This window comes from Salminus brasiliensis, chromosome 12, assembly GCF_030463535.1.
Source record: "Salminus brasiliensis chromosome 12, fSalBra1.hap2, whole genome shotgun sequence".
NCBI lineage: Eukaryota > Metazoa > Chordata > Actinopteri > Characiformes > Bryconidae > Salminus > Salminus brasiliensis.
This window is the reverse complement of record NC_132889.1, coordinates 30,197,959-30,224,137: the sequence shown is the minus strand read 5'-3', so window position 1 is coordinate 30,224,137 and position 26,179 is coordinate 30,197,959.

Genomic DNA, 26,179 nt, shown 5'->3' with positions numbered 1-26,179 from the left:
TATATGCAGTCGAAGAAAAAATTATGACACATGGTCATAATAATTAACACAGGTGTGTGTGTGTGTATAAGAGGACTCACAGTAGAAGGTCATGCAGTTTTAGTTTTCTGGGAACATTTTAATTTCTGTTGTATGAAAGAAAAACAAAGCAGACATTTCTGGTTATTTATTAAATTATTAAATGCATTATTAAAATAATATGAAAAAAATGCTTTTATTCCTTTGAATAATAAGAATATAATTCAACTGTTGTTCAGTACAAATGATTTTATCAACATAACAATTTGAGTGGAAAGTGGAACATTTGAAATTGCAATTTTTTTAAGTTTGTTAAGTTTGAAGTGTATTTCAGGATTTCTTAGTATTTGGTGGTGTTACAAGCTTAAATAAATAACACTTTATATAGGTCAGCTGCAAGGAGTTTGTGCAAAAGTCTGTAATGAGCAGATCAGATTTACCTGAAAGTCTTCTAAACAAAGTCAGTCAAAGAGATAAGACTTAAAAAGCTAAAAGAAACACTTTAAAATAGTGCAGAATCTTAAATATTATTTAATAATCTTTAACATTTTTACTTCATTTTACTTATGTTCATTTTACTTTCTTCACAATTTCATGTACTTATTAACACAGTTAAAGCAACCTTATATAGAAATTTTACCCTAAAATAACAGCTTTAAAATCATTGTGGTTCTCCACTGACATGTAAAGAATGCATATGTAGAGAATGTATATGTATATGTAGAGAATAGCAGCATTATCAATGCTACTCTTGGCTCTGCATGCTGTTAACTGCACTATGTAACTCTAGTGAAGGCAGAACAACACTGGCAAGAACTGCGTAACACTGTGTAACCGTGTCATATTTATGTGCATTATTACGTTACTGCCTCAGTACACATGCTTCTTGCACCTCAGATGCCGGATCTGTATCTCTCAGCTTGTTTAGTGCACTTGTGCCACGAGTAGGGAAGCTCATATAGCCTGATTTGTCTTCGCTGCAGTAAATTACACTCTCCTGTAGGGGGAGTCAATAAGCAAAAATACCAATTCTTGCATAATGCTGCTTTAAATGGAATTTATTTACAGGTTTTCAGTGTCAGTGGTGTCTTTTGGATCTCACTATATCTGACAGGCACTCAGTCCATCTAGAAATTTGAATTTGTGTGACTTCGCATAAAATGAAGTTTTGTCCAAACAATATTTCTGCACTAAAGTTGTAAATATATGGAGCGTTTTCATAGGTAAAGGCACAATTCTGGAGAATGACTTGAAATACTTGAACTTAACAGCAAAGCAAATTTATGCACACGCATTACTAAGGTAATGACACAGGGCACGCCGGCTAATGGCCTCGTCCAAGATGACTGTTGTAGCATGGTGGCTAACAGTCTTGCCCAACCTTGCTATGGTGGTGTTTGTGTGCCGGTTAACAGCCTTATCCAACTTTGCTACTGCAGCTTTAGACATTGCTACAGCAGTATTAACACGGGGGGCTAATGGCCTTACCCAAAGCACGCCAGCTATTGGCCTAATCCAACTTATTATTACCTAATATAGCATTTCAAATGAAGTGTTAATCCAAATAATCCCTCACCTGAGCTTAGAACTTTTTGTTCAGCTTTTGTTCATCAGAGCTTTTCCTTCTTGGTTGTTTCTTAACCATCTCTCCAATGCATGAAGTTCTCGTAGCTAGCATCTGCCAGATACAAGCCCCCTGTTGCTAATTGGCTGGAATAGTGTTGTGTGGCCCGACCTGAGACACTTTCTCTGTTTTTCCAATTTACAGAGCCAGGGCTGAGCATGAACACCGGACTTTTTCCAGTGTGCAAACAGACCAGACAGCTAGTGTATTGGATTGCAAACGTATGCAGTGCTTTTAGAAGTGCTACGTGCAGAAACCCAGAAAACCACCAGACTAAGAATACTGCACTGAATGTGCTACCAGAGTCTTTATATAAGACTTTAATGGTTCACATACTATTTAGCATGGCAGTATGTGGTTTTGGACACAACCATGGTCTCAGCTACAGACACTCTGCCCACACTCAGACAGAACGTCTGATATCTAAGCTGAGGTGGCCACAGCCATCGTGCTTTTAACAGTTCCATTCTGATTGCCTACCCATATGTCCCTGTGAACACACTTCCTTTAAATGCTTTAAATGAGGCTTTAAATGCTCTGGGTTTATAATGCAGAGAACATTAGCTGTTGAGGTTATATTAGTTCAGATTTAATTTAGATCTTGATGCCTGTGTGTGTTTCATGTTCTTCATTTTAATACATTTTCTAAATATTATTGCATTTATTAAGAAAATGTACACTTGGCAAATTGTTTAATCATAAATCTGTGAGGTTCTTGGTTCAGTTAAATTGTTCAAAGTTTAAAGTTTAGTAATTGTTTTTGACAAGAACAAACTAACCTATATTTAAAACAAATTACATAAATCAGGAGCAATCTTTAAAAAGAGAAAAACTTTTACATTGAGAATTCTTCTTGCATAATTCCACTGGTAATTAAAAAAATCCAAAACGGCAGTTTTACAGAAGAAAAAAAAAAACTTTAAATGAAAGTCAATGTTAAAAAGTTTTATTTTATTAAGATTTTATTAAGTAATTTTGGAGCATTTCTTTTAATCCATTTAAAATTAGATTTACATAAAATAATATATTTTTAAAATATATTGAGAATTCTACCTAAACAAATATGGTAAGTACAATAATCAGAAAAAAATGTCAACTAGTAATAAAAGTAATAAGGGAAAGTTGCATTTTTAAAGCATTTACTACAAGTTAAATCAATATTTACTACCTACAAATCTGTCAGTTACAAAAATCTGGCAATTACAAAAATTCTGCAAAAACGTCAACCATTAATCTCCAAAACAACAACTTTACAGGAAAAGTTAAAATATTTTCAATGGTTTCAAATGTAAAATTTTTTTAATGTAATTTAATTTAATTTTGAAGGAATTTAAAATATTTCTATTGGTTTGTTTACCATAACAAAATATTTAATAACATAAAAATATTTTAAACAAAGTTAAATAAATATTAGATCCAGTCTTTTATTCTACTTGAACTTTGGCAATTACAAAACTGCAGAGACAAGTAACATCAAGCTGAGATGTGTCCGTGGAACACTTGTTATTCCAGAGTAGGTGAGTTTCTCCGAGTAGTGACAGGTGTTGTGTTCCTGCCTTTTCACATTCATTAATGTAAATGTATTTAGGTTCCCCTCAGGGTGTGTGTGTGCAAAGCTGTCTGAGTGACCCGAGGACAATTAATTTCTCAGCCGTGTGCCTCTCAGGCTTGTATTTATAGCACCATCCTCCAGGGCCTTCTCCACTTTAGGTGATTTCATTAGTTCTTTTAGCCTCGCTGGATGGCCTCCCAAAGGGAAAAAGCAATTACTTGGTTTTGGTCATCTCCTGGATGCTGAATGGAAGATGACAAGGAAGCAGAAAAGCAGCAAAAAAAAGTCTGGACAGTCTGTTGAGATGAGGCCAGCAGTTTAGACAGCAGGGGGTAAGCAGGACTTCATTTGGTCTGTTTTACCCTGGGGTGATTTATTTACACACTGAGCAATAAGTTAAAATGGAAGAGGGAGTATAAGAAGAGATTTCACAGATAATCTCACACACGATTATATTGTCCAGGTCGATATCAGGTACTAGCTACAGGTGTATAGAAGGCCCCCCAACACATCATGGGCTTCACCAAGCTGGGGGCTTAACGTATCCATGCTCCATCCAAAAACACATCCTTTTGTTGCAGCATTAGCTTAAGCAGTAGGACAAAAGTCCTGTTTAGTCTTTTATATATCTGTGGCAACTCAGTGTGTACAAAAAACCTTGGTTTTAGGGTGTTTTTGAAGAGTATATCCACCTTTAATTTGAGCAGGTCTCTTGCCCTCTAAGCAATTTTGGCACTTGAAAATAAACGTGTGGAGCTGAGGCTTAAGGTTAAGTTTTTTCCAGACTAATAAATTGGATGCAATTTTCAACGTAGTGGAACCTTCACACCAAGTCTGATAACACTCTAAACACGGGCAGATGTTGGAAGAGGAAGAGGAGGTGGACTCTTCGAGTAGACCACACTGGATTCACTCCATTCTACAGAAAAGACGACACCATAGGAAGTTTCACCACCTCATTCAAGAACTACAGCTGTATAAAGAGCTATTCCGAAGGTATTTCCGTATGTCAGTGGGTACGTGTTGCCCTGTCATTAAAAAAGGAGTGAATGAGCTACAGGGAACCTATCGACCCTGAGCAGCAGTTTGTTTAGGGTTCATTGAGGACATGAACAGACTAGGATGCACCTAGACGAACTTAAGAAGCACATCATTCCATCATTCCCAGCCTTTTAGCTCTGCTTACCATATATGTCCTCTAACCTATGCATTTCGTTCATCAGCATCTCGCTTGTCATACAAGCTTTTGTGTTCTGCTACCAGCAGGATGAGCTGTTCTGCTGCCATCTTCATGCTCATGTGTTTGGTCTGAAACTATGAAAACAGAGCTCTGATTGAGTCTGACGCAGTCCATCCCTTTCAGACTCGGTGTGAAAGACATTATTAATATACATGTGTTCATGTGTTTAACAGATTTAGTAAAACATAATATACATGTCATATAAATACTACATACTTACAATACAATAGTATTGTTCTTATATACTATATATCAAAAGGTTTGTGGACTCTCTTTCTAATGAATGCATTGCTGACACAGCGGTGCAAATACACACAGGAGCTTGTCCAGAAGCATTGCTAATAGAATAGGACTCGCATATAAACATGAACCTGTTGGCACCATGCCTAGATGTGGAATAGAGGGGTATAAAGCCTCCCAGCGTTGAGCGATGGAGCAGTGGGTCTATGTTCTCTGGAATGGTGGGGGTGCTCCATCCAATACTTTTGGGATGAGTTGAAGATTTGGGGATGAAGTGAGGTGGAGATCATCCAACATCCTGACATTACTATTAGAAAGCCATCCTCCCTGGACAGTAGAGACAGTTACTCCAACAAAAGCAGGATAAACGATTTTTAATATCCTTGATTTAGGAAGAAACAATGAATGAGCAGATGTCCCAATACTTTTTTACATATTTTACATGATTATCACTACTCATATAATTTTTTTGATGCAGATATTTGTATGTATTTTGATTGAAATGCTCGTCTAGTTCAGAAAATAAAGAGCTATATTGAAGTAACGCCGTCTTGTGCTGATTTACTGGACATTTTAATGACCGTTACAACCAGTCCCTCCACTTGGGTTAGCTGTAATGATGAAACTCCAGCCAAGTTCGAATGAATTGTGTGATCCATTTTTTTTTCCAGCAGCTGTTCTGTTTTAGCTCAGTCATGAGAAACAGCCTGTGACAGGAATGAATCTTGGTGTAATGGGGCTAACATATCTGTCAACAATCCACAGGTTTACTGTGTGTGAGTGTGCACAAGTGATCTCTGACATATGCAGCCTTGAGGCAAAACAACACCTGGACCAAATCCATTGGCATATCTCAGCTAAAGTGTTGTCACAGTGTTAGCTGTTATTTCATTAGCTATGACACTTCTGTTGTAGCAAAGCATCGAATCAGCCTCTCTCCCAAGTGCGCTTTTCCAAATGCACATGCAGTGTGCATCAGGGGTGGAGTCTAAATGCAGGAGAAGCTTTTATGTAAATAAATGTAAATCTGAGCCATGGCTTTGAAAAATGAAAATGACGTAGGTGTATATTGTCACTGTACGATGAAAAACATGTATCTCCAAAGGGCTAGATTTTACTGGAAAAGGCAAAAATGTCCTTAACTTTGAATGGAAGCCGGTGTACAATAAGTCAAATTAGTTTATTCCAAGTAATTTAGAGCATTTCTATTGGTCTATTCCTCCAGAATTAATTCCACAGTGTACAGAGCAGCTACAGGGTTCAAGCTATGGAGAAAACTAAAAATGGACAAAAATACAGATAATTATGTATCATTGGACAGCAGCTATATGATTTGCCCTTCAGTCTTGTTGTGTGCTGCTTATGTTCTACATAATACATAGTGCAGTACAACGTGATTGGATAGTACAAAAAGCAGCTAGCTTCACTCCTCCTAATTTCATTGCTGTAGCTGAGAAGGTACAGTGCATGAGCTTCTGATGGATGTTTCTTTTAACCCACCCCTCCAATGCTGCGGCCACCCATCACTGCTAGTCACTCCCATCGCTTGCTTCTATTTGTGTGAATGCCTGAGTGAATGGGTGAGTGAGTGTCATCCACACTCACTCACATGTATTATGGCATCCAGTTAAAGTTATACACATCACTAGAGTATGCATGTTTGGACTTACGTGGGTTTTGGAGCCTCAGCACTCATGCTGTTATCAGCCTTGTCCTCTGTGTTTGTTCCTTGCACCCTCAGTGGGCTTCTTTTAGGCGCTATTTAAAGAGCGGGCCTGGAGGCTGGAGCAAAAGGCCAAAAGCCAGACTAATTACCACGATTACTGTAAGTGGCAATCAACGGCTAACCTTTCAGCCCACTGCACCCCACTAGAGCCGCACCTACACATTGTCAAAACTGCAGGGGATGTCCATAGGGGGTGTGTGTGAATTGGAAAAGTTGGTCTAATGAGCAACTGCTTCTCCTGATACTGTCATGAGCATGGGCAGTAAACACCACACACACACACACACACACACAAATATATAAATAAATATTTATAAATAACATAAATACATACATGCTAATTGGCTCATCGCTCATATCACACAGCTTCTTCTGTGAATAATATCAATCTCCTCTGTCTTAAGGATTCACTAATAGTACACAGCAATGTTTAAAGATGCCATATAAAACATTTATTCTTAACATGGTTCTTTAGTGTATAGATGTGGACAACCCTTTTAGTTGAGTCAAGTCAAGTCAAGTCAAGTCAAGTCAAGTGGGTTTATTGTCATTTCAACTACATACAGAGTACACAGTGAAACGAAACAACGTTCCTCCAGGACCATGGTGCAACATAGACAGTGCATACAAGACACAAGTGCAACACAAACAAACAAGTGCGGACAGACAACACAACACAGTACAGACAGAGGATAATAAATAATGACGGTAGTGTGCAAGTTGTGCAATGTGCAATAAATAGAGTCCAGTGAGGTAGTAAAGTTATTAGTGCAAATGTATTCATCTACTTTAAATTGCACGCATGGCTGACACAGATGTGCAAATGTGCACACACACACATTTTGTCCCGTCCCTGTAGACAAGTACTGCCAAAAAAAATGTATTTATGTAACCTATTGGCACCATGCCTAGAGCCAGGCGTGGGTTAGAGGGGTATAAAGCCCCCAGCATTGAGCTGTGGAGCAGTGGAACTGTGTTCAGCTCTGGAATGATGGATGGTTGTGCTCCATATAAAATACTTTTGGGATGAGTTGGAGAGCTGGGGATGAGGTGGGGTGGTAATCCTCCAACATCTTGACCTCACTAACATGTTTGTCGGTAAATGCAATCAAATCCTCAAGCAATGCCTCAAAATCCAGTAGTTTCACACAGCATTTACAAGATTTTATTTCCAGGGGAATCAATTGGTAAAATGTTTAACAACCAACCATATATTCATGATTTTGTTTGTTTATTGCCTGATTTCATGATAATTTGTTGGTGAATCAACAAAAACAAGAAGATTTTACCAGGTTTTCTACAGGTTTTTGTTTTCCAGTATTACTTTTTTATATGGAATTTGAACGACTAAATCTACATGGACCATTAATCTGTTAATTCATTAATTAATTGTAATGGCATTAATTGTAAATCTGTTACAGTTTTTTGATTTTTCAATATGTCACAATTTAGTGCAGAGAGTAGGAAGCACTTACGAATGAATGGATTCCAATGTATTAGTGCGATCCCTCTGGCCCAGAGCATGGCTTTCCAAGAAATGCACACCCCCACACACTCCCTCACATAGAATGAGGTGATCAAGTTGACCTGTCAGCTACTGCATTTGTCACCGTGATAACTAATGACGTTGGCTGCTGACGACAGCTAGCACTAGCTCTCAGAGGAAACATTGTCATTTCCCATTATTTATGGTGCCACTTTGAGAATGGCAGACAATAGAAAGGCCTACTTTTATGTTTTTTAGCTGCAAGGCTTCCTGCAGGCTGGCTGTGCTGTGAATGCCAGAGCTGTTTTTAAACTGGACCAGTCGCAGTGTGACATGAGACAGCAAAGGTACAGAAGCCCATTCTAAAAAAAAAAATACTACACTAATGGCCATTAGAACGGGCCTAGGGGACAGATTCACAAAAGCTTTCTTCAGGGAAAGCTTACTCGAATTATAAAGACGTTCAGAACTGGGCCGTATTCACCAACCATTGTTAAGCAGTAGGTTCTTCTTAAAATCCACTTATACACTTTTCACATTCACCAGTGTTTTCTTATTTGGGATTTGTTCAGTTGGTACCAGGTCAATGTGACCCATCATTATAAGGGCAGAGCTGTGATTCAGTGGTTTAACAACACATCGGGATTCTGATGTAGACTTTCTGTTAGGACCTTTCTCAGGAACAAATTTAAAAGCATTCTTAGGAAGGTTTTGGTGAATGAGGCCCAATGTTCTTAAATGCAGTTCTCAAAAAACTTAAGAAGTTATCAGATATTCTCTTAAAAAAAATTAAAACACAGCTGTGAATCCAGCCCCTGAACTCTTGCAGTCTAAGAACATGATGTTGATCATAAAGTTAAGAACAATTTTGAGTACATATTTTTATTTCATTATTTATTAAGAATACCAATTTTTCTTAAGAGAAAAGTCATAAAAAATAGGAAAATATGAGAACATTTTTCATATTGGCAGTAAAAATTTTGCTGTTTTTGGAAGAATGCCACAAGACCAGAAATTACCAAAAAGTATGGGAAATATGGAACAAAATGCAAATAGCCTAAGAGTAATAAATAACCAGATAAAATATTAAAATAACAAAAACAGCAGTATTGGGCTTCAAGTACTTAAAACCCACAATGCTGTGTTCTGAAACTCACCCAACCTGTTATGACACAGCCTGTCAACAGTGGCACCCATCCTGGACTTTATGCACAAATTGGTCAACTTGTTGATTTGAAAAAGAGCACCATAAATAAGATAGTGAAATCTGTGATGATAGTGTATCTATGATGGCTGTGGTAGTTTCCGCACGTTTTTAGAATTTTAGTATTGTCTTGGTGCCGAAGTATCAGTTCTCGTGGCGTCCCTAGTATGGAGTAGAATTTCTTTCTTAACACGCTTTTGTGAATCCGGCCCCTGGTCCTAGACAGTCCCCCATTGTGTTAAACTGTACTCTTAAATTTGCAGTGAACTACAACATGTACATGTTTGTAAAAGCTTGTAAGCTGGAATGCTAAACCTACAAAGTCTAACCTCATTAATACATTGTATGTATTAATGTATTAATGTATTAATACATTAATACATTGCTCATTTAATGTTTTTTTTTCTCATACATATACAGTCATGCCCGAAAGTATTCATACCCCTGTCAAAGTTTGACTTAAATTTACTTTTATTTAACCAGAAATTATATTTTTGCCTGGAAATGACACAGGCAGCTCCCATTAGATAACACGGTGATGTACAAGAGGCATCATTGTGGGACAAAATATTTCTCAGCTTTTATACACATTTGAACAAAAAGTGGCATGTCCAAAATTATTCATACCCTTCTCAATAATTAATAGAAAAGCCTTTATTGGCTATTACAGCAATCAAATGCTTCCTGTAATTGCTGACCAGCTTTTTGCATGTCTCCACTGGTATTTTTGCCCATTCATCTTTAGTGATGAGCTCCAACTCTTTGAGGTTCGAGGGTCTCCTTGCCATCACCCTGATCTTTAGCTCCCTCCACAGATTCTCAATTGGATTCAAGTCAGGACTCTGGCTGGGCCACTGCAAAACATTAATGTTTTTGTCTGCTAACCATTTCTTCACCACTTTGGCTGTGTGTTTTGGGTCGTTGTCGTGCTGAAATGTCCACCGGTTCCCAAGGCCAAGTTTCTCTGCAGACTGCCTGATGTTGTTGTTGAGAATCTTGATGTATTGCTCTTTTTTCATGGTGCCATTTACTGCGATCAAGTTCCCTGGTCCATTGGCTGAAAAACACCCCCAAAACATTAGGTTCCCACCACCATGTTTGACAGTGGGGATGGTGTTCTTAGGGTTGAAGGCTTCTCCTTTTTTACGCCAAATGGTGCACACATCATTGTGGCCAAACAATTCAATTTTTGTTTCATCTGACCATAAAACAGAACACCAGAAGTCTTCTTCTTTGTCCAGATGAGCATTTGCAAAGGTCAAGCGGGCTTTTGTGTGCCTTTTCTGGAGTGGTGTCCTCCTTGGCCTGCGTCCGTGGAACCCAGCAGTGTGCAGTGTCCGTTGAACTGTCTGCCTTGAGATGTCGCCACCAGCAGAGTCCAGATTCACCAGGATGGCCTTGGTGGTGATCCTTGGATTTTTCTTCACCTCTCTCACTATTCTCCTGGCCAGCACAGGTGTCACTTTTGGCTTCCGACCACATCTTCTGAGATTTTCCACAGTGCGGAACTTCTTGTATTTTTTAATAATACTTTGCACTGTAGCCACTGGAACTTGAAAACATTTTGATATGGCTTTATAGCCCTTTCCTGACTTGTGAGCGGCCACAATGCACAGCCGCAGGTCCTTAGTGAGCTCCTTTGTCTTAGCCATGACTGTCCACAAACCAACTGCAGAGAGCTGCTGTTTTTCTCCTGTTGAGTTGATTAAAACAGCTGTTCCCAATGAATCAGGGTAATTAGGATGCTTTAAAACAGCTTGGACTATTTGGAATGGTATAGAACTTTGGATTTTCCCATATACTGTGACAGTTTTCAAAGGGTATGAATAATTTGGACATGCCACTTTTTGTTCAAATGTGTATAAAAGCTGAGAAATACTTTTTCCCACAATGATGCCTCTTGTACATCATCGTGTTATCTCCTGGGAGATGCCTGTGTCGTTTCAAGGCAAAAATATAACTTCTGGTTAAATAAAAGTAAACTTAAGTCAAACTTTGCCAGGGGTATGAATACTTTCGGGCATGACTGTATATATATATATACATACATACATACATATATATATATATATATATATATATATATATATATATATATATATATATATATATATATAGTTATGCACAGTACAACTAGCAGTGATATGCTTTGATAACTGTCCACTCACATAAAACAACAGGGGAGAATATAAGGTAAAATATTTAATAATAACATAAGCTAAGAAGACATAGCTTTGTAAAAAAAATAACCTAAATAAAGTAAATAAAGTATAAAAATATATACAGAAAAAATAACAAATATATATCAATAGAAATAGCTTTATATACCCTAAATTTATGCAAAATTAAAAAATAAGTGTACAATGCAGGGATGATCTGTCACATTTCCAGTGTAAAGTCATCTGTCTCAACAGCCACCGTCTGTTGGTATGGGGCCTGTTAGGAGGCATTTTAGTGTAAACATTGAAATGATATCAGTGCTGAGGGTCTAGTTGCGATGTATTCAAGCCATATTCAAAAGCATTTTCCCTAAGTTGGTTGTTTTGGTTTCGCTTCATTCAAGGTAAATTAATCCAACTCTGGCAGTTTAATAAATGACATCAGTGTTTTGATGTACAGGGCATTATGCGAGTGTCATTGTCAAGCAAATGGATACAAATAACCCACGCTATACCCAGAAAGCAGGAGTAATGTATCTCCCTCAAAGCTAATGGAAGGCTGGGCTTTCTGCGCCATCCGAATACTAATGCTGGGGACACGAACACTGCTGTGGAGCTACATCACACACTTACTATACTCCTAAACATAAAGGTTCTACTGAAAGGTTCTTTGGGTGAGTAAAATAAAGCATTATCATTTTAGCAATGGCATCAGCAAGTGTGTATTAGATACCTGAGAAAAGCCAGTTCCCCCTGTATGGTACACTCTTTAGCACCCAGTTACTCCACACCCATCATCACTCCACTCCCATCTCCATCTACTTTGCTAACACACATGGAGGAAGTCGGTCACTGCCCTGTATTAATGTTAGCCAAACAATTGCTGACCAAAAAGAACTGTTTCCCCACAAGAACCGTTCTAAACAGTGGAAGAGCTTTGTGTTCAAAATGAAGAGGATTATCACATGCAGTTGGATAATTGGAAGCAAAATTAGCTCTGTAACAAAGCACTGTCATTTCTTCGTCGTACTGGATAGCATTTCTATGCGGTCAGTTAATTCTCTGTGTCTTCTTATTGTGCTCTCACCAGCTAAAGAGATTGTAGCCGGTCGATTAGTAACAGCCTTTAGGATACAATTCCTAGCTCTCCAGGGTTGGCTTCTTAGCGCAGCACTTTTGAGTTCCCCTGCTGATGTGCTTTGCTCTAGTCTGGGGTCATCTGTTTTGTTTTTGAGGTAGTAAAAAGACCGCCACTCCCTGAAGTGGCCATTGCGATTACCATCTCGCAGCTTCCGCTAGTGGGCTGGGTGTATGTCAATTACAGGTCTGTACAGGTCTGTAAACCCTGTAAATCTGTAAAATGTGCTGAACTGACTTTACATAGTCAGGTGAATAAATCTGTAGTAAAGTAAAGCTTTGGATGTGTCTTAAACATGATATATACGATATACAAAGGCAGGAGGGTAGCGATCATGTCCGAATTTAATAACTGAAAAAAATGCTGTCTGGTATATGAACCCAGGATCCTCTGGGTCAGCACCAGCTTGCCTCCAGAGAAGAAGCAACATGGTGGAAGCAAGCAGCAATCTGCCCAAATACAACCAAATTGAGTTTTTTATGTCTTTTAATAATTTACTAAATAATTTAATAAAAGAATTCCTGGCAACATCATGGTGTATTGTTGCCTTCGACGTGCATCTCAAACACGATTTGGTTGACACAGTCTGAGAAATCTATAAAATACTGGTCAGCTGCAGTTAACAATGCTTACCTCTAACACAGGCAGTGACTGAGAAACTCCTGAGAGCTCATTACCAAGAAATACTGGACAGTGAATACTCTCGACTGTTCTCGCAGCAGCTAATCGTCACCAGACTACTTAGAAGCTGAATTTTGGAGTGGCCAACACCACATATCAGGGTTAAATGCTAGCACCATCCCAGAGTTTGAGGCCCACTCTGGTCATACAGCACCACTATACCAAGAAAATCAGTAGTATTTTTGTGTGGCATGATTAGATTATACCTCTGTCTGAAAAAGAGATGTAAGAGGCATGTTTGTGTTCATGAATGGGAATAAAAGGCAAATCTAAAGGACAAAAGTTGTTCCAGTGTTGTTGTGTTGACTGCTTCTCAACCGCTAGAGGTTGTATTTCTTAAATCTTGACTAATACCCCTCTAACTCATTGCCAAGGCTTATTACACTCTAAGGTGTATTACTCAGTAACTACAGGGACTTCTGTACAAACTGATGGGGCTATTCTCTGGTAATAGAAGCTGGTATTAACACTGTCAGGTCGTTTAAGGGGTTATATTAATATAAAACCTTCACTAATCAAGAGAAAGTAACCATTTGTAACATCTTTATTATTAAGAGTGATTAAAATATTTGTGATATTATAGTGTATTATGCTACTATGTGGAATATGCAGATTGATTATACTTACATAAAACAATTATGAGTAGATGTTATGAAAGAGATGCGGAGATCCTGATTGGCAAGCAGTGAAGAAAGTAAATGTCGCTGAACTGTGTTGTGCATCAGGGTGCAGCTCAAATGTGTTAACATACGCAGTGAAATCCACAATTCAGCCTGCTAGAAGCCATTTATCCACTTAAAGGCAAATGACTAAACTGCTCCACTGATTCTCTTCTGACAAGTCCATCATCATTAATGATAATAGCTTTGAGTACAGAAAACAGAACACAGTGCGGTTCTACACTTGAACTGTATTAGGCCACTGTACTTAAACCCATAACTTCTTGTTCTACCCTGCTGGTGTACAGACACAGGTTACACTAATAAAAATGGTTAAATTGGCAAGAGAATCTTCTTAAGTCTACTAGAAGTATCTAAAATGTCTCACTTTAAGATTAGTTATGGTCTTTGCCCTGACTTTGTGACGCTCTGGTCAACCTTCTCCCTTGCATCTTTGTGTATATGCTCATGTTTAGTTGACTGGTTGGTTGGTTTCTTGCTCTTCCCTTTCTTGGTGAGTTTGTCACACCCCTCACCTGTGTATATACCCTCTGCCCTAGTGTTTTTCAATGGTGTCTTGGCTTTAAGTAGCCCTCATGTTTCAGTGTTCCCTTTTCTGGGCTTTCATAGACCCCTGTGTCATCCTTGCTATGGGTGTCTATCTGTTTTATTTCTGATTAGCCATGTTTTTTGTTTAAATAAAAGTATAAACCCATCCTGCCTCCAAGCCTTCCTTGTTCTGACAGTTTAACCTAATCTCAACTTTTTAGCTTGTTTTCAGTCATTTAATCTGATGAAGTTGTTTTATTCCATTGGTAGATCATTTTGCTAGTTTCCAGCATTGTGTTGTGTAGTGATGCTGAGAGCAAGCATTGAAGCTTTCCAGCAATCTGTGTCGTGGTTAAGGGTGGTTAAGGCTTCAAGTGTCTAGAAAATGCAGGCCTCAGTGGCATGTAAAGTTCTCAGATGGCAGCATCGCATGTATAAAATATAGACCAATAAAGATTATCTACCCATCCATCCATCTTCATTCTGGTCAGGTTGTGGTGGGATAGAAGCCAGTTCGGGATTAGTGGGCGCCGATCACTGCCCAGTCCATTCAGTCCATATATAGAAACTAAACTGAAAAACTGCCTGTTTTGAATTCACTTTACACTGAAATCAATTTACACTAATTTACGCATACATACAGCAGTTTAGAGTGTTCCAGCTCGTTTAGGTAGACTATATGGACAGAAGTATTGGGCACACCTGTTCATGCATTGTTTCTTCTGAAATCAAGGGTATTAAAGAAATTGTATCTATGAAAGAAATCAAAGGTATGGGCAAAACCCCCCAAAACATGATATGAGATATACCACAGCATCACAACACCGATCATTCTGTAAATCAACTAAAATCAATTAAATGTCAAGTACAGTGACGTCTGCGTCAGTTTTGGATTTATTAAGAAAGGGTCTCAGCAAAGCTGAAGGCCATGAGTCTGGATACAAAGCATCCTGATTAGATCTAAAGGCCATTATATAAAAAAAAAACATTAGAAAATAGCTCTGTCTTTCTCCCCATCCAATAAACATGATGGTGCATACACTATCTGGACAAAAGTATTGGGACACTTGCTCTTTCATTGTTTCTCAAAAAGGGTGTTTATCCTGCTTTTGTTAGAGTAACTGTCTTTACTCTCCAGAGAAGACTTTCTACTAGAGATACCGTATCAAAAGTATTGGATGGAGTACCAACCATCAATCCAGAGAAAACAGTTCCAATGCTGAGGGGCTTTATACCCACTTCTGGCCTCAAGGTATGGTGGCAATAAGTTCAGGTTTATCTGCTGCAAAGATTCCTATTCTACTGGACATACTTCTCTACAGGGAGTTGACATGCTGTGTGTGTATGTGTACATTTGGACATCTGTGTCAGCACTTTGTGAACATATGAACACTACTGGCCACTGCATAACCACTATATTTTTGGTTCTTGGAATATTCTCAGCCCAGCAGCGACAAATTTAACATACAAGTGCAACAAAGACTAGTACGTTAGAGTTCGTGTTGTATTGAGATTTGGGTTTACTACCCAAATAACCTGTGGTCCTGTGGTTGTCCCCTTCCATTGATTAATGGGTAGAGGGTGGCTGATAATATGTGCAGCAGCAAAAGAGCTACAGTCATACATTGTAAACCTACAAGTGCATCTATATGATATCTGTAGATCATACAATGGCCAATGAGTGCAGATTCCTCAGTGTCTTCAGAATGCAAACTGTTCAGAAGACCAGTCAGGCTTCTCTCAACCACGGCTTTGCCAGAGTCTTATCCGTGCATGTTCTTATGATATTCTTTTCAGGCCTTTTTGCAGGCCAAAAATTGCATTGATAGGCGATTGAAGGACTAGAAGTCTGCACCGTCTTCTGTTCACCTCCTGAATCCAAGCGCACATGCAGCATTATCTACTACCCTATATCGGTACTGCTAGACCAATTTTCAATAATTAGCACAGAAATGCAATTTCACTGAGCTTAGACTGTAATCATCCCTTGTTCCTCATCATTTTACCATCACAATGTTAAAACCTGCAATTCAGCATCATTTTGGATAGACTACGTTCCCCCAAATGCAATCAGTTGCATTAAAGAGTTAGTTTAACTGCTGAATCAAGCTGTGAGCATGAATCATATCTGTGGCATGCTGACAAAGGAGGGTCTTTTGAGCATAGCTCAGCGTAACCAGCCGGAATGCGCACCTGGAAGCTGAGCACTGTGCCTGACAGCAGTCCCTGATGAGCTCAGACAAGCTGGATATGAACCAGTTTCACCCTGCCAGCTGTAATGCCCCACCCTGCTTTCAGCCTCAGCACTTCGTTTCACCTTTGCCTAATATCTTACAGGTGATAAGCACAAGACATTTTGGTAAATGTGTGTCAGCCTCAGAGGTTCAAACTGTTAGGAACCGTTCTTGGCACTGTAAATAAGTAAACTACACTAAGGCAATTTTGCTACTGAAGGTGTATTCCAGTATTGCTTTTCTGTTAAATCTCTGTCTGTCATAGCTGTATCCCACAGTCAGTTATCACAGACAGAAATTGTGCAGTGTTCCCTGTACTTAGAAAAGTGAAAACCTGTTAACTGGAATGTCACTTAATACCAAAGATTTACAGTAATGAAGTAGAACTTTCACTACTGTACTTAAGTAGTAAAATGCTGTATCTGATCTCTACTGGAGTATTATTATTTTCTTCTACTTCCACTTTTATTTCACTACATATTTTGGATGAGTTTATTACTTTTACTCTGTTACATTGTTTATGTGCTGCATTGTTACTCATTACAATTATTAAAATGGCATGAATCATTTCAAACCCACATTATGACTGCCAGAGCGCTAGATGGCGCTGTCACCGGGTTTGATGAAGCCGCCTCAGCACTGAGCAGAACAAGCTAATTTCTATCTGAGTACTAATAGCACCTGCTTGTGAAGAACCTTAAGTTTGCTAAATGTGTGAGAGTGGGGGAGTTACTTCACTACGGCAATGGCAATGGTCAAAAGCCAATCTGCACCAAGAACCCTTCAAGCTTGAAGTGCAGCTCGGCTCGACCCGCCAGCCATTAAAATCCAAATTGGTGGGGAGGAAGATGGTTCGTATCTCTAATGGTGGGGAGATATGTGATTTCACTTCTGAAAGGAGCAACAAAAGCATGTCATTAGAGATTTTCAACACAGGCGGAGGCTGATGATTGGCTAAAGAAAGGTGACGCTGCATTAGAGTCTCCTGGTATAACTTTGGCTAGTGCTTTCATAGACCAGGGGAGTGAACAGTAGGTTTTGCAAACATCTCTATTTCAATTTCAGTAAGGGTTATGTAGTTGTCTATTATAGTGGCACATTAAAGACTTTATTTAAATGATCTAGTCGAGTTATTCTTGATGAAACGGCTGGTGACCATTAGGTCATTTGCTCTTATTTGATGTATGATGTGTATGTAGTCTTGGCATTTTTGAACTTGGTGAGCATTTCCCATATTGCTTGGTGTAGTGTAGGTGTTAGCTTTGCCAAATTCAACAGTAATTTTAGAGTTGGCATTTCTGCTTGCTCTTCAAGGGGGACTCACACTCACAGAGTTCTTCTGAACAGGTTGGGGGTTAAGTAAGCTGATGGATGCGTGTTTTTTGGCAGGTAAGCTGGTGAGAACCAGATCAGAATATAGACCACTTATGAAGAAATAACAAAGACTGTCACATCAGGGTTTTCTCAGATTTAAAAAAGCACAGTCTGGAATCCAAAACCTGGGCAGAGAAATAGCCAGTTGTCATCGCCCTTCTTACTTTCTGAGGCAGGGTTGAATTGGGCAAAAAAGCTTTGACAGACTGTGGGGTTGCAATTCACTCACTTTGGCACATTATATTTAGTCTTCACAAATGTAACTATTTAGGATCTCAACAAACTGCACATTAAACAGCAATGACATGATGCGGCATGTGTCGTATATCCCTTTATATACATCTGCAGAATCATATATTGTACTGCCCACCCACTAGATTACACTGTATAAAGACTAATATTCAGTAGCCATCTCTATTAAGACTTTTTAGTAGCCAATCAGATAATTCAATACACCATCCAGCAGATTTAATCAAAGCAGGGATTCCACCTCCAAAACCCACAAGACAAACGTCTAGACTGTGATCCCACAGTTGACAACCCATACAATGTAAAATACAAGGTGTGTAATGGTAATATACCATTAGAAAGGCAATGCAGTGGCTGTAGTTTCCTCCTGCACAGGCACTCTGCTGTCTCACTGAGAAATAAACTCATAAATAAATTTGCGCGACCCTAAATGTGATCAAGTAATCAAGGCTTCTCTTGTTTCCATGGCCACCATCCTTAATCCAGTCATCTCACAGTTGGCAGAAATGAGAAAATCCCTCACTGAAGCCATAAGCAGTCATTTGAAGCTTTTTACAGAGCGATTTGTTTGTCATAAGAAGATGACTGAGAAAGGAGGAAGTTGGAGACAAATTTAGTCTTGGCTCTGCTCTGTTCTTCGTAAGATTTCTGTCTTCCATCACTGTTTAGTTGATATTGCTTTTAACAATGCTTAACCCAAGTAAGAAACAAGAAACAAGGCTGTAACACAGGACAAAACTCCAAAACTCGTTATTAAGCCCCCACAATTTACATACACCCAAACCACAAGGTGGCTAGAGGCTAAACGTAACTACTACTTTGAACGAATATGGAAGCTAGATAGCTAAAAGATAACATTAGCCAACCAGGTGAAGCACCGCTGGGAGGTGAGTCCAACATTGTGGGGAAACCAATAAAGCTGACTGGTTGCTACCCCCACCTGGGGAGAGTAAGCCAGATAGATAGCCATCCAGCCAGGAAGCTGCTCACTTGCAACAGCCTAAGCTGAAGTAATAGGGTTGAACATAGGCTTGTTAAACCACATCTGATATATATAAATATATATATATATATATATATATATATATATAAATATATATATATATATATATATATATATATATACCGCATTTCTAGCCCCAACCAAGTCACAATAACTGCATTCTTTGGCACGCAAAGCATGTCAGGTGCATGCAGAAGAACAATGTCTTCAAATAAATGACTGGAGATTGGGTCTGACTTTTCTTGCCGGATCCCTCATAGCTTTGCATTCATTCATGAGGAAGTGTCAAGTTTAAAGCGAATACTGTGAGGAAACTATTTGTGCCTTCCTGACAACACCACACATTTAACCTACCTTCTTTAAAACTCTGACATGTGCTGAGCAGGGTCCCACATTGCCCTTTACTTAGTAAATCTAGTAAATGTGTGCATCTGGATGAATGAATTGACCAGGGTCACAGAATATCATTTTCTGAAGGTTTTATCTGGTGTAAAGGTTTTATCCAAGTGTAAATTACATTTTTTTGAACACCAAACCTTTTACCAGAGGTGCCCTACCATATTTCTGCAGTTCTACTGCTCTGTTTAATTAAGAGATTAGATTATATTAATTATGACATTATTAATCCCTGCTATAACTACTACTAGCTATCTACAGTATAATTAAGTCATTAGTGGGAGAACAGTGGTCCCATTATGGCAGCAAGTCATATTATTTTATCAGCAAGTCATACTGCTTTCAGGGCTGAAATATCAGTGCACTTTCTCCTTGGCAGACAGAGCTCCATAAATGTTGAAAGATATCTTTTGAAACACATGGAATCTAGAGGCAAACCGTTAGGGGCATTGACCATTCTGGGTCTGCCACTTGGACCAATGTTATTAATTACATTTAATCCCTTACTGTCTAAATGGTTCATTTTTTAGCTTGCCTGGACACAAAAGAAACACATCTACTTGTCTGTTTGTCTGGATTTAAATCTATTTGTACAACTGCAGCTATAAAAAGAGGTCTTACAGAAGTCCAAGTTCCCCTCTAATGAGAGAGCATGGATAATAGGGACAGGAAAAACCCTGAGATTAACCAAGACTCAAAAAGGCAACCTATTTCCCTCTGACTAAAGTCAGTATTTTGCCCACATGGCAGTACTAATTTAACAGTTAGTATCAGTTAAAATAAAAAATCTTCCCTATAGGACCAGGGTTGAAACACTGAGCTTGACAAGCTTGATCTAAAAGTAAAATCTTTTAAAATATAGAGAGGATAGAAGATAAAGGGAGGATAAAACGTAGAAGTAGAACACAGAATTATACAGTATCACTAATATCTCAATCAGGTGTTCTTTTCTCTAAACTGTAGGCATCTGATGATAACGGAGCCAAATGTAAATAGCCACCCCAAGATATACATAGCATTGCTTCGAACCTTGCAAATGTATGAAATATTATATTTTTATGCGATTGAGACATTCACACACACATATTCACTCAGAGGAAAAATGTAATAGAGAGAAATGGGGTTTAGAAATACTGAAAGCTGTTTGGCTGATCAAATTAGATGTTCACTTTTCATTTGCTACTAGTTAGCTTAATTATATAAAGTGCTTAATATATACAGCAGAGAGTGAAACCATACAGTTCCCTACATATAATGATCACCAGAAATATATATTTTATATTCATATAGGCTATGTAATGTTTTTAATACAGTGCCTACAGTAATGGGTTCTAAGTGTGGCCTACCTATGTTTAATTGCAAGTAAATTTGAGTCTGCATTTTTTATTTATAATAATAATTATTATTATAATAATAATAAGCTTTATTTGTTTGGCATTTTTAAGCAACCTTTATGGTTTACTTAGAAGAAAATCATAAACTAATATGGTGCTGTTAAAAAACTACAAAAGCAATGTATAGAGAGAGTGTTACATAAGTAAAATGACAAGACAAAAAGTGACCTGAGATTTACATTTAAGAATGACCATAGGTGTCAACAAAGCCAATGAGGATTAAACTCTGTCGTCATCCAGCCATCCCTCAGCCAGCCCAGCCCTTGGGAATCAACTTTAGCGACTTGCTCAGAGGCCTGCCACTATAACAAAGACAGCGTATGTCTTTATGAAGAAAAAAAACTAATCATAGCTCTGTTTAAACCATGTGGTCAAAGAGTGGTCATGATGTCACTTCCGGAGATGATTTCAGCAATGATTTGTTAAAAATCTGTTTTCAATAAACAATTATATGATTATCTGTTACAAATATGAAATCTGTTAAAAATATTATTTTTTTAAACTAAATTTAAGTAGGAAAAGATTTGATACATTGAGCTTGACAAGCTCTGTGTAAGTAACTGTTTTAATATATAGAGAAGAGGGAAGACAATCCTACCTATTTAAACTATGCAGACTTTGACGATGTCATTTCCTCCAATTGACTTCAGAAAGATCAAACCGTCATTATAGGTGCGTTTACATGTTGACCTTTTTCTGAACGAGTGTCTGTCCTACCCGGTTACGTTTGTGTGAGTGCGGGGACTGAGAAAACTGAAAGAAGTCAGAGTAAGTGCATACATGTGCTGATAAATCTGATTTATGAGCTAAATTCCAGCTTTTTTAAATCAAATTTGGTAATCTGATTTCTAGGCTTTAATCCGATCGGAGTGTGCTGTTTACATGACCACTGCAGTGATAAAATAACTGCAGAAATCGAATTATGATCGGATTATTGAGTGCATGTAAATGCACTCAGTGTTACAGGGTTGAATGAGGGTATGAGGGACAACAGAAAATGTTGCAATGTTTGAAAAATTATGCATAATTTTAGAAAATAATCACAGTATTTTGTGTTAGCAGTAAATTATGATGTTAATAAATTAAAAAGTGCAATTTAGTTCTACTTGTTTGTATTTTACAGTGCTAAAGACATGGTAAGCTGTTTCTTAACTTACATTTCTGTTGTTTTCCTGATTAAAAATATTAACCATTATATGTAGAAATAGCTCAAACCTCAAACACACACCAACATTAGCATCCCCCACATCACTCCATGTACCCTTAGTGTAAAGTGTTAGCTGTATGTGTAATCAGATATCTAGCAGCGTAATTGTCACTTGTCATTGTTGTCTCTTTGCTAATGCTTTTAATTGCCACAAGCAATTTTTCAGCTACTTGCTGAGAGATTGGATTCACAGTAGCTGGATGTCAAAATCTGGTGTCAAGCAACTTGATGTGATGCCAGGTTTTCCAACCTAAGTGTTATCACACCTCCCCCTGTAGTCTGCTGCTATAGATTTGCCCGTAAATAACCTCAGCATGCCATTTTCTCACTGGAGCTGCAGATGCTCATGTGCCCGCAAATGAAGCCGCACAGCTGCAGACGCTATCTTACCGACACAGGAGAGTCGTGTCTGCTCCAGTCCAGACTGAAGTAGGACTTCTTCTCCATGTTACTATTCGTCAGAAATAACAGCAAGGAACAGAAGTGTATGCTTAAACAATGCAAGCATATTTCAAGCATATTTTTGTGGCAGATCGTTAGACCAGATGGACAGGCTGACGAATGACGTAGCTCCAAAGAAAGCATGTGGAAAATACAGTGAGCAGCATGAAACCAGGCTGACTCTTGACATATTCTTGTAAATAATTAGTTTTCAAGGTTGCATCCTAAGCGAGTTAGTGGCTTTCCCCAGGAAAGTCCAGTCTCTTCTTTGGTCCCAGCCTCCATCGACCCCAGAAGCCTTCGCTATTCCTCTGTAATGCAAATGCAGCCACACAGAGTGTCAAGAAACTGTGCTGATTAGTTAGACCTGTGACACCAGTGAGATGGCAGTAGATATAGCAGGATAGCAATGTGTCACGTAGGCTCAGGGTGAAAGAAAAAGAGAGGCAGAGACAGAGAAATGCATGGAGGTTGTCATATCCGGCAGACCACAACACCATCTCTCTTATTGCTCTCTCTATTTCCATCCTGCACAATCCTAAACTTTCATTCTGATGTAGGCCTACTCCTCTGGAATGCTGGATATATATTGTCTTAGTTACACGATACAGAACAGCCCACCCCATGGTCAAACTATATTTATATATATATGGATGAGGTTGAAGTGTTGGAAGCAGGAAAAATGAGCAAACATAAGAATCTGATCTACTTTGACAAGACCCAGGAGAAGGGTCTTGTAAGGTGTTCCACTATGCAGTGGTGAGTACCTACCAAAAGTACTCCAAGAAAGGATAACTGATGAACTGGTGACAGGGTCATTGACGTGAGTGGGGAGCGAAGGCTAGCCTATCCGATCTGATTCCACAGAAGAGCCATTGTAGGTCAAATTGCTGTTAAAGCTTATGTTGGCTAGGTCTTGTGGAGCGCATGCTTTGATGGGTCAGAGCTGCTTTTAATGTCATGGGTGACTGGTGCATATTCTTTACTACACACCTAAATACATATTGTCACTGCCATACAAAACCCTTGTATCACCAAAAATGCAACATTTAAGGAGATGGAGCAAACCTTTTGAATGTTGGATGAAAGTCAATTATATCAAAACTAATCTGGTCAGTCCAAACTTTTCTACAGAAAACACATTTCTGCATTTACTGTGTTTTCCCCTAATGGATCAACTGTTTTTTTCCTTGGCATAGTTCAATGAGTACATGGAAGTCACATATTGTGGACCTCACTGCTGTGTCCTTATTCTAAAGCAAAACCCACCTAAGTAAAAGGGAGAAGGCTAGCTAGCAGCATGCAACATCTGAAGGTAGAGGTATTGTAGAGGTACCGAATCACGGCACACAGAAACCAAGGTACCAGTAAGCCAAAAAAGTAAGCCAAAGGAAACATGTCAGCAGTCAGGGAATGGGGAAAAGACTAAAAGCTGACCTGAGAAAGAAGAAAGGCTGACCGTGTAAAACATCTTCAGCTAGCTGACTCCACAGACAGCAGCAACACCATCAGGTAAGACAGACGAAATGACAAAAAAGAAAGCATTTGGTCTTGTTAGCCTAGCTTGGCTATGTTAGGCTATGCTATACAACTGTGGGCCATCACAGCCCATTAAAAGTACATCTTAGCTTTTTCCTTCTACAATGCTCAGGCTTGTAGAACTGCATCTGAGCATTTCCCCCTGCAACTAAAGTCAGATACTTACCATTTATACATCAGAAAACAAGTTAAAATACTGAATTAAGGCATTCTTTGGCACCTGTGATGGAAAAAATGCCTGATGTGTCATGTCGTTGCTGTCCAATGAAAAACATGTATTTCCAAAATGGCAACTTTACAGGAGAGGGCAATATACATAATAAATGTAAAATAAGAGTCCATTCCAAGCTATTTAGAGTGTTTCTATTGATCAGTTCTGATCCTGATTCTTTTATACAGTGTACAGAGCAGCTACAGGTTTCAAACCATGAAGAAAAACAAAAATGGATATACATGGTTTTCACTGGACAGCAGCGATATATAAAGATTACTGTACACTGTACATTTATTTTGGCTGTTCGTTCTATATAATGTATTTGAAATGTACTGTTTGATGAGCTGATTTGTAGACTGCATCACTTCAGCATGTACTCATTTGATTACATGCCAGATTTGGTGAACAAGCTGTTGTGGAAATGTTAATTTGCTCAAGCAGCTTAGAAGAACATTTTTTCCAGAGGAGGTGACCTTTTACACAACCGCATCTGATTGTCTCTAATTGTTTATTTCTTCCTTCACTGTTTCCACGTCCCATTATGAATGAACGACTATCAGCCTGTTCATTTCTACAGGAAGCTTTTTCACAAATACGCTGAAGTGAGACTGCTCTGAAGAGAGAAACGCTTTAGGAAACTATTGTGTAAACGGCACTGAATGAAGCTCAAGGCTGTTTTCAGTCATTGTGGTACAGATTTATGTCTGAGTCCGAAGGTGTTGTTTGGTGAAATATGGCTTTCATTATAAATTTGACAGCTCACATATTCTTAAAGTCCACTGTCATGTAATAGTCTGCCTTTTTGCTCCTTTTTCCCTGATTTATGCCTTATAAACATCCTGAACAGGACTTTACAAAGCGTGATGTTTCGTAGCTGATGTGTCAGCTGAGTGTTGCTCTTCTTAAGCTGTCTTCCACTCTGGATGCCAGCGTTGCATCATATGACAATATTACATCAGGATAATAAAAATGGCTTCCCTCAACATTGTTTATCTTTCATGATAAATGGCCAAGCCCCAAGCCAAGATCCAGGGCCTTGGGCGCATAAAAATGTAACCCTCTGATATACTGAAGTTTGGTTTGGAATAAAAACAGACTCTTTAAATCAGTTTGAGATTCAAACATGTCCAGAAACGTGGTATGTTCCTTCATCTGTTTTTGCAACGTGAGGCGTAATGATTTGAACATGTTGTCTTTGTTTTTGAATTGATTCCAAGCGAGACAAAGGCAGCGGACAGATAAACTGTTTGGTGGCCTTCAAAAAGGCACATTTGGAAGGAACATTAGTCAAGATTCAAGAAAACCCCACCTCTAGACTTTAAGTAGGTGAACTCAACAACACTGGAACCATTTTTAACTCTTTGGATCCACCTTCCGTTCCCTGCCATGAACACAAAGCAGTCCTGTAAGATCTCTTTTTTATAGAGAGACACTTACTGTCTACATGCTACTCACATAGTGAGTGATAGTGAAATTACAAACCTATAAACACTTAGAATTCGCCTCATATGATTTGCTGCTGTGAGAATAGTCAAAATATGGGGTGGAGTAATGAGTTGTTGAGGAGATAGGGTGGAGTAATAGGGTGCATTATTAGACTGGAGTTCAGGGATCATTATAAAGATGGGCTGGAGTAATGGGGCGTTGTAGAGATGGGCTGCAGTAATGGGACATTGTAAAGATGGGGTGGAGTAATGGGGCATTATAGAGATGGGCTGGAGTAATGGGGCATTGTAAAGATGGGATGGAGTAATGGGGCATTATAGAGATGGGCTGGAGTAATGGGGCATTGTAAAGATGGGGAGGAGTAATGGGGCATTATAGAGATGGGCTGGAGTAATGGAATATTGTA